A 10,617-nucleotide genomic window follows, 5' to 3' on the forward strand; every position below is an offset into this window, starting at 1 on the left:
AGGGAGAGGGAGAGAGGGAGAGAGAGAGGGAGAGAGGGAGAGGGAGACAGGGAGAGAGAGAGGGAGACAGAGAGAGAGGGAGAGAAAGAGACAGTGAGAGACAGAGAAAGAGAGAGATAGACAGTGAGAGGGAGACAGGGAGACGGAGAGAGAGATTGGTCCTGTGAATGTCTGACTTCTGCTGACTGAGAAGTTAGAGCCAGAGAGAAACTTCATATGGGAGATCCATTTTCACTAGAGGAACAAACAAGGCATTTGGAACAAGCTCTGCTCCCACAGCAGCAGCCATAAATCTTCCACTTGCAACGTGAGCTGATCTGAATTGTCCAGGAGGTGTGGGGAAAGGCTGTGCAAAGCAAACAAAATAAAATTTCCACCAGGGCAAGACTCATAAAGGTCAGCTGCAGAAATGAACAGAAACAACCCAAAATGAGTGGAACTTGAAGAAGGGTGAGGGTGAGTCCCTAATGGTGTCTCTCAGTGGTTCTCAGCCTTGGCTGCTCACTGGAATCATCTGGGAGCTTTAAAAATACAGATGCCTGGGGTGGTGGTGGTTGTCACTGAGCGCCATCGTGTTGATTCTAACTCATAGCAACCCCATGGGACAGCGTAGAACTGCCCCATACAATTTTCTAGGCTGTAATCTTTACAGGAGCAGATTGCCAGGTCTTTCTCCTGTGAAGCTGCTTTGTAGGTTTGAATGTCGACTTTTCAGTTAGCAGCAGAGCGCGCCTTCGATGACTGGGGTAGGGCCCAGTGATTCTGCTTTGATGGGTCTGTGTGGGGTCCAGGCCTTGGGCTTTTTAGAAAGCTCCCTAGAAGATTCTAATGTGCAGCAGAGTTGAGGACCACTGGCCTCTCAGACAGAGTCCAGTTGGATGGCTATTTTGCACAGAATTTGCTGTAAAAAGCACTGAAGCACTCTTGTCTGCAAAGCAGATTATCGACAATGTAGCTCGTTTTAAGAACGAATGGCATACACTAGATTTATTAGGTTGTTTAGCTACCCTGGTGTTTGATGAATGGTCAGCAAGAACAAAGCGGCTTACACTGTATTTTCTAACTCTGACAGAGCATTCTAGAGGCCAGGTGTGGGCTGGTGAGAGAAAGCCTCAGCTTCCTTTCTGCCTCTTCCTGATCCTCTACTTCATAATTTAGGATGAATATGATGGGCAATGCAAAAGCTGGACAATGAACAAGGAAGACCAAAGAAGAATTGATACCTTTGAATTATGGTGTTGGTGAAGAATATTGAATATACCATCCGCAGCCAGAAGAACAAACAAATCTGTCTTGAAAGAAGTGCAGCCAGAATGCTCCTTAGAATCGAGGATGGCGAGACTTCGTCTCACGTACTTTGGGCATGTTATCTGGAGGGACCAGTCCCTGGAGAAGGACATCATGCTTGGTTAAGTAGAAGGTCAGCAAAAAAGAGGAAGACCCTCAACGAGATGGACTGACACAGTGGCTGCAACAATGGGCTCAAGCATAACAACGATCGTGAGGATGGCGCAGGACCGGGCAGTGTTTCTCCCTGTTGTACGTGGGGTCGCTATGGGTTGGAATCTACTTGATGGCACGTAACAAAAACATGATGGGTTAAGGAGCCCTGGTGGCACAGTGGTTAAGCGCTTGGGTGCTAACTGAAAGGTCAGCAATTCAAACCCACCAGCCGCTCCTAGAGAAAAAGATGTGGCAGTCTGCTTCGGTAAAGATTTGCAGCCTTGGAAACCGTATGAGGCAGAACTGACTCGAGGGCAAGGTGTTTGGTTTTGGTTTATGATGGGTTACTTTTCTCACCTCCCCATCTCAAATCCTTTTATCTTTCTGGTGCTGTGTGATCTCAGGCAAGTTATTGATCCTTTCTGAACCTCAGTTTCCTCAACTGTAAAATAAAGATATGGTTCCTACCTCATAAGTTTGCTATGAAAGGAGACAATACAAGTGACATGTTTAATGCACCACTTGGTACACAGTAAGTACTCAATAAATGCTTTTAATTGGCCTTTGCTCTTTTGCTTTTTTAATGTCAGCTACTGAAATATCTTCAAACGATCTCACTCCAACTCATATACAAAGAATTAGGTCTCTAAAGCCTTTGTCTTACGGCAGATATCCACCCTGCTGTGAACGGAGAGACTGTCTTAATTTAAGAAATGCTTTCCGTCCAGACAGGGAGAAGAGAATCGTTACAGGAAAGTGCAAGCATTTGATTGTCAGTGACCAGAACAGAACTTAGAATACATGCTCCTGTCATTTCCTTCTGAACGAGACACACACAGTGATTACTTTCCTTGCTTTTAACCTTCAGAAGCCGTGAAGATCGACAAGTTAGAGATGTAATTAACAACTCCTGCTAGTTAATGCTCTGCGGCAGGTGCTGTTGGTCTAGATGAAAAGGAATTTGATCCTGTAAGCTCCCTACTTTCGGCCACTGAAATGAATGCTTAGCAGGTTTCTCCATGAAAGAAAGTAATACTGGCATGGAGGGGGTTTGCAATAACAATTACTTTTAACTCACGGTGACAGAAGAAGTGACGAGTACGGCTGCAGAACAGAAGCAGCCCCAGCCAAATGAAAAAGAGAAAAGGAAAAAGAGCTCAGCGGCGCAATGTAACTTCACCATAGGTTGAAATAAGACAATCAGAAAAGCCTCCCGCCCAGTGACGGTGGTTACACCAGCAAGGCCTCCAATCTTGTGTGAGGGCATGAAAATTGGAGGAATTGTGGCAGAGCCCCATTATAACCCTGGTCAGGGGACAGCGATAATACTCGGGCTGTAGGTTTTTTGTGATGGTGAAAGATGCGCCCCACATCACTTTAATCCACAATGTAGCAGTGGAACAGGACCCACGTGCAGCAGGGAGCTTCTTACCCGAGCTTTGCTGAGCCCTCGCCTTCGCTGTGGGGCTTTGTTCTTAGGCTTGTTAAAAGTTAGAGCCCAGGCCCTCTAAGGGAGACAGGAAATATTTAGGGCAGCAACTAATAGGTTTTCCCAACTATTGGAAGTGGAACCATGATTTACAAGGAGGAAGCAGAGCTTGGCGGTCGGGGTGATGGCTGGCCTTGTTAAAAGGATAACATTAATTTAGAATTTGTTTTAACAGAGGCTCTGGCCCAGATGAAATTTACCTTTGCCTTAGAAAGAAAAAAAAGTCATGAAGCTTATGTATAGAAGGGAGAAATATTTAGCCTACTGAACAGCAAACTATTCTTTAGCCACTGCACATTTACATCAAACCTCAACTTGTAGATCCGGTAAAAATCTCTCAACAGTTAAAGCCTGCCCGAAGAATGGATGTACTTTTAAAAACCTAACATTTTCCTCTGAAAACATGTGACAACTTACATTTTGTGCAAGATCAGAAATGGCACTTCCGTCCTCATTTCTTTGCTCCTCTGATGCCTTCTGACTTAAAAACATCTAGTACCCTTACTATCGGTTCTTTCAGAGAGGAACAGACAGTAACATCTACCGTTTCTTCCAATGGTACAATAAATGGTGGTGGTCATTACTACTTTGTAATGTTGACCCCATGTGTGTCAGAGAAGAACTGTGCTCCAGAAGGTTTTCAATGGCTGATTTTTAGGGAGTAACCTGCCAGGCCTTTCTTCTGAGGCCCCTCTGAGGAGACTCAAACGTCTAACCTTTCAGTTAGCAGCCAAGAGCATTAATCACCACCCAGGGACTCTCTGGTTTTCTCAGATGCCCCTAGAGCCTCTGTTGCCCTAACTGTAACACTACTCAGGTGATTAAATACCAAGGAAATGGAAAAAACGTAATAAAAATTTAAGTATTTAAAAACTTGAAATGTTTCTGTCGATATATCTCACCTCAACAGTCTGGCTACAGAGCGATTTAAAAAAAAGAAAAAAAAAAAAAAATACCCACGTTAAAATGACTTTATAGGTTAAAGCTAAATGCTGTTAGGTCCTCTACAGCCCAAACCTGAGTATGCATTCCTTGTCTGAGATACAGATGGCCTCTTCTGAATCTTGTTTACAGGAAAATGCATCTTTTTAACTGCTTATAGGAGAATTTTAAGAGACGACACTCTTTATCGCCTCAGCTTTATTTTCCTGTAGACAGACAATTTTCTGTAAGAAAACAGAATTGCCAATTTGTCTATGTGCCAACTATAAGCTTTAACTTACTAGACATTATCTGAACACATTTAACGATATTTTTCTTTAAATCCGTATTGATTCCCTTTTTATTTCTGAATGAAGAACGTCTTCATACTATAAAGCCTTGCACACAAGGCAGTAAAGAAGTATCTGCTAATCCACCTTTGTCAAGTAATTGCTATTCAAAAAGTATTACATTCTAGGTGCAAAGTACTGTACTAGGCTCTGTGGGAAATATATTTACCAAGTACTGATGACAAGCCCCATTTATTGTACTATTGGAAGAAACAGTAGATGTTATTTACTGTCTGTTCCTCTCTGAAAGAACTGATACAAAAAAGGCCGTTAGATGTTTCTTTCCCCTTGACTTAAGTCAGAAGGCATCACAGAGGTAAAGAAACAAGTAGCGAACATATTTTTTGTAAAAAATGAGCTGCGTGGGGAAATAAGGTCTGCCTATGTGAGCCTGGCAAACACAAATTCTAGGCAGAGTGACTCAGCTTCCAAACGCTGAATCCAGATCAGGAAGCTACCGCCAGGAGCGAGCTCTTTGAGGACAGATGAGTTAGGGCAACAGATCTGAGAAAGGACGTTGTCTTATTTACCTTTGTACCCCCAGGATGCGAGCACAGTGCTTGGAACAGTCAGGTGTTCAATAAATGCAAATAGGAAGATAGCGTAAAGTAAATGTAAAATAGCAAATACATCAAATGAAGAGACATGTAGGCTGAAGTATTTAAGAGGAAACCTCATACAAGAGATGCAGTTTGAACTGGATCTGTCTGGAGTACGAGCAGAATTTGGACATAAGGCCTTCCCTGGAAAGGAGGCTGAGAAGGAAGGGAAAATGCGAGAAAAGTACTCCAGGCTGCAAATGGGCGAAAGGAAGACCCACACGGCACCTGAGTGGGTGCTGGGAAGACCACCCAGACTGAGCTCGCTGGGCAGCGCAAACGTTAAGCGCTCGCAACTAGCTGAAAGGCTGGCAGCTTGAACCCACCCACAGGCTCCTCGGAAGACAGGCCTGGCAATCTGCTTCTGAAAGGCCACAGCCTGGAAAACTCTATGGAGCAGCTCTACTGTCCACATATGGGTCACTGTGAGACGGAGTTTAGGGCTTAAATACAAGGTAGAGGGGGAAAGGCTGGACAGGGTGAGAGGGGAGCTGAACACAGAGGACTTACCAGCCCAGACTTTGTCCTGAAGAAAACAGGGAACCCAGGAAGGGCTCTAAGAGATGTAATATTCATTTCAAAGAATCAACAGTCAGACAGATGATGAACCTGTCCAAAGACCACTAATAAATAAGTTGCAGAAACCAGACTGTTCGCTTCACTATGACTTACTGAAGGAGCCCTGGTGGTGCAGCGGTTACAGCGACTGACTGCTAACCAAAAGGCTCCGTGGGAGAAAGACGTGCATGGACATTTACAGCCTCGCAAACCCTATGGAGTCGCTGTGAGTCGGAATCGCCTCCATGGCAGTGGGTTTGGTTTTTGTTATTACTTATTGAGGTAACAGAGTCCCCGTTCCCATCCAAGTGCTGGGGTCACAGGGATGAATAATACCTAATTCTCGCACTCCAGGAACAGGTGTGACGGAGGAAATATGCACAAGGAGCTATGGGAGCCAAGATGATGGGAACGAGAAAGTCTGCAGCAACCAGGGCAGACTTTTCAGAACCCAAGTCAATGGACAGGAGGTGGCCAGGCAGAGAGGAGAAGAGTCTGTGTGCGTCTACCTGTCTGTCTATCACTATGTATAAGCAATTTAGGATTGCCAAAGTAAAACTAACATGGCAGATCGAGCCAGTCAGACACGGTGCCTGGTACCTAGTCCGGGGTACCCCCATCAAGCACCCGTCTCACAGAGGAGCTCAGTCAGGGCCATTGTCTGAGGGTGGAAGGTGGGCTCCTTCTCCCTTCTCTGTTCTTAGAGACTATTTAGCAGCTGAGTGTCTTGCAAGGTCTGGACACGTGCTGAAATACCTTTTGGAGGAATGCATTAAATATCGGGCAAGTATGTGGAATTGCTTCTAAACCCTGACTTCTCTGTGAACTTGCAGTGGATTAATTACTTGTGTGTGTGGCCTTTCTAGCCAGAGGCTTGGAACTCCCACCCAGGTGTTGTGTGGTAAGGTAATTGTGGCCTACCAAGGGGATTGGTCAGTTTTGCCTTAAAGGAGAGCCAATTCCAGAGCAGAGAGGAGGAGCCCACCGCTACCAAAGAAAGAGAAATCTGGCAGCAGGAGACGGTGCGGTGGGCTTCCCGGCCCATGGAGAGAGAAAGTTGAGTGGCTTTGGGCAGAGACTGAGGGCCAGGGAGAGGCCCGCCTGCGAGCACGGCTGGGAAGAGGCTGTCCTGATGGAAGAACTGTATCCTGAGTGTTCTTGAGCCTGAATTGTAACTGTTACTTCCCTAATAAACCCCATAATCATGAGTATGGTCTGTGAGTTCTGTGTGGCCACTGCAATGAATTACTGAATCCAGCAGAGAAGTAGAGACTGCTGTGGGAGGGACGGTTGGTGTCAGAATTGGTAAAAATGGGAGAGAGGAGGCTTGCCTGGCCTCCACCTCGTGGGAGTCAGCCTTGTGCTATTGATCTTGGTTCTCCTTCCCCTTTGTGGGGCTGGAGGAGGTCAGACACTGCTCCCAAGCCATTTTTACAGAACTTGAAAGTTTTTAAGTTTTATTTTGTTTTTAAGTGACAGAATTATTTACTCAGGTGTACGGATAGGCTACATTTCATTAACATCCAAACTGTCTACTGAAAGCTGCTGCTTTTTTAATGCAGTGTAGGGATACTGCAATTTCATTAGACCTAAGCATTATTTGATCAAAGCTCTCTTCGCTTGCACAAGTCATGGACCAAGGTTTTGCAGTTAAAATTTCTTTTTGTGCATGACATACATTATTTCCAGTTTTCAACTGAGTAAAAGAAAGGAAAAGCAGATCCTCAACCCCAAAACATGGCTGTCTTCAACACAACATCTGGTGAACGCTTGAAAAGTGAAAGGCACTCTGAGTAAGACAGAGATGATTAAAATCTTCTCGAACATAAGCTCCGCGATGGCAGGGATTTGTCCTTTCCTTGTTTCCCAGGGATACAGAACCCAGTAAACCCTCCAAAGGGAGCTCTAGTGTCACAACGGTTAAGCGCTCAGGCTGCTAACCAAAAGGATTTGTGGAACAGACTGATAAGATGTTTGTCAGCTGGCAGGCAGGGGAGAGTGTTTCCTCTACACACATGACCACAGCGAGAAAAATAAGCCAGTACCGGGGGCGGATGACCCAGCAAGCAAGGTACGCACAGCTTACTTGTGCTTACTTACTAATCGGTAGTACACAATTTCACCTGTTTTTCACCCTGTTCTTCACCCCATGAAATGCAGGTGGAATTGTGCACCACCAATTAGTAAATAAGCACGAGTAAACCCACATGTACCTTGTTTACTGGGTAATCCACCCCTGGCCAGTACCCACATGAGTCTCTCCTGGCACTCACAGATTGAAGGAAAAACATCTCCACTGGTCTAAGGACTTTTCATTTGTCACACATTTCAATATAACCCCTTTCAAGTGCCAGCCTACAAAACCCTTGAGGTTTTTATTTGGCTCAGATCAACAAGTGTATCTTGTTTGCCAGCCAGATTTTCTTCCCAGGTCCCTCCGCAGGATATGCCCGTAGTTTGAAGCCCTGGTTGAAATCCACGTCTCTGGTGGGTTTTTCTCGCTTCTCCTCTCCTCCATGGTGACTCCGTATCCCGCTGACACGGACACACCCTGCGCATTTTAATGCACCAGCTGTACACAACACCATCTCAGCTATCATAAGAAGCATGGATTTTGGTCTCTAGGGGCTACAAGAAGGAGCCCTGGTGTTGCAGTGGCTAAGAGCTCGGCTGCTAACCAACAGGTTGGCAGTTCGAATCCACCAGCCGCTCCTTGGAAATCCTATGAGGCAGTTCTACTATGTCACTATAAATTGGAATTGACTCCATGACAGTGAGTTTGGGTTTTTTTTTGTTAGGGGCTATAAGGAACCCTAATGGCGCTGTGGTTAAGCTCTCAGCTGCTAAGCAAATGGCGGGCAGTTCAAACCCACCAGCCACTCTGCGGGAGAAAGACGTGGCAATCTCCTTCCATAAAGATTTCAGCCTTGGAAACCCTATGGGGCAGTTCTCCCCTGTCCTATAGGGTCGCTATGAGTCTGAATGGACTCCAAGGCAAAGGGTTTGGGTTTACAGGCTATAAACTTGCCAAAGATAAGCACTTACAAATTCTCAGATCCTCGCCTTCTATAAAAGCTAGCCTAATCCATTTCAACAATGTACAAACAATATTCTTACTTAGTCATCTGAAACCTTCACTTCATGTACAAGTCACTGAATTTTAGGCTAATTAACTGTCACAAGGAATTCCACACGCTTTTAAACATTTGCTGGAAGAAGAGAGGCACAGCTGGACTCTTGGCGAACACGTGGACTGCAGAGGTAAATTGTTTCCTGAAACTTCGAGACTTTTTTTGGTATTATTTTCTTGCTAAATTGCATATTTCTGTCCTTCAGAGAATTCTTGAAGAGATCTGATTTCCTTCTGTTCTACTGTGCTGGTGAGCAGGCCTTTGTAATTGAAAAGGAGACGCCTGGCTTTGTGACTGGATAGAGCACGGATGCTACTGAGGCCAAGGTCGCCGGTTCAAGCCCTGAAAAGACAGTTACTTCAGTCAATTCCCCCTCCGGAGGACTACACCCCCAAACTACTGCAGGTTTTCTGGGGAGCCAAGGTGTGGGGGCAGGGGATGTGGGTGGGAAAGGTGATGGTGGCTGCAGAAAGGCTAACAAAGCAAGTCCCTCAGGAGGGAGGGAGCCCTCAGCATACCTGCCTCCTCAGGCGCCAGAACAGGCCCCGCATCAGCGGGAGGAGGCTGACGCAGGGTGCCCCCTGCCACTGCTACAGAAAACCACCGCAGTGCGCCCAGGCTAACTGGGGAAGGAGGGGCTTGAGTTCGGAATTAGGTGAATACAGTCAGAGTCCTGTTCCAGGCTTTGTCTAGTCCCCTAGTGATGATCAGGACAAATACACACACATTCAAGGGCGTGTAGCAAAACCCACGGGAGAGGCTGCAGCGAGAGAGGAGCGGCAATGGGAATCAGGAATCACGGATGCAGGAGAAAGGTTTGAAAATAAGCTGGCCTCGCACAGACCCCATGAAAGCATGCCTTGAACTGAGAGTGACAGGCATGATTACCTCACTCTGCATCTGCCGGCCAAATGGCCAAACAGCAGGTGTGTGGAAGGGGATGGTTTTGGTCATTAACGACTCCATGAATAAAAAGTGTTTAAGATTATTGATTGCCCCCTTAGGAGGCAGAAATAAAGTGCATAAAATTGTAAATATTTCATATGTTCTTTATATTGACAGGGAAATGAAAGGAATATTAACCTAAACCAAGAGGTTAAGTCAAAGACACAGAACTATAGTAGAAATTCTATTTGCAAGTCTCTCACTATATCAATTCTAGAATGGTCAACCTTCCTTTCTCACCTTCTCACCAATTCTCAGATCTCCAGAAGGTCAGGCGGCTGCCAAACTACGGCACTGAGTCCTGGATCTTTTCAAAGAAACTGAAGGATTGCCAAGGATTTCTAAAGAACTATCGATCGCCTCATACGCATGCAAAAGCTGGACAATGAATAAGGAAGACCAAAGAAGAAATGACACCTTTGAACTGTGGTGCTGGCAAAGAATATTGAATATACCATGGACCGCCAGAAGAACGAACAAATCTGTCTTGGAAGAAGTACAGCCAGAATGCTCCTTAGAAGCAAGGATGGCGAGACTTAGTCTCTCCTTTAGAAATGTTATCAGGAGTGACCAGCCCCTGGAGAAGGACATCATGCTTAGTAAAGTAGGGGGTCAGAGAAATCCCTCAATGAGATGGATTGACACAGTGGCTCCAACAATGGGCTCAAGCATAACAACGATCATGAGGATGGTGCAGGGTGGGCAGTGTTTCGCTCTGTTGTGCACAGGGTTACTATGAGTCAGAACCGACTCAATGGCATCACACAACCACCACATCTGACAAACAGTGTGCGACCTGCTTGTCCTACGGGAAGGAACACCACCCGGGAGACTGGCGTGGCTGCAGTATGCATTCCGTGCCCAAACTCAACAGTTTAGCTTGTGCGCAGAGATGATCCTTAGAATGGGTATGTTTAAGAAGGAAAAGGCGTGTCCTCTGATGTTGCCCTACTAGAGGGCACAAAAACAAACTCTTTCCATGTAGGCATACAGACCGACATGACAAAGTCCAGTTTAGTTCTAGCATAATATTTAAAAATATTCCCAATCTGCAAAATGGCCAAAGCCTCATGTTCTTCTTATGTTTTATTATGTAATAATTGGTACATAGAAAAGAATATGAATTTACGTATAGCTTATGTAAATTCTGAAGCATGGCAATAAAACCAACAACTCTGAAC

At 45.5% G+C, this 10,617-nt stretch overlaps 1 protein-coding gene across 1 annotated transcript in view; it reads right to left on the reverse strand.

The window, feature by feature from the left end:
* SMYD2 (SET and MYND domain containing 2) overlaps window positions 1-1,274 on the reverse strand; it is a 45,335-nt gene extending 44,061 nt beyond the window's left edge. The window contains exon 1 of the mRNA XM_023741709.1: window positions 1,224-1,274. The gene's annotated coding sequence lies outside the window, so the exon portion shown is untranslated. The remainder of the gene's footprint in view (window positions 1-1,223) is intronic.
* Window positions 1,275-10,617: the final 9,343 nt, after the last annotated feature.

The sequence above is a fragment of the Trichechus manatus genome, unplaced genomic scaffold (assembly GCF_000243295.1).
Source record: "Trichechus manatus latirostris isolate Lorelei unplaced genomic scaffold, TriManLat1.0 scaffold00187, whole genome shotgun sequence".
NCBI classification, from domain to species: Eukaryota; Metazoa; Chordata; class Mammalia; order Sirenia; family Trichechidae; genus Trichechus; species Trichechus manatus.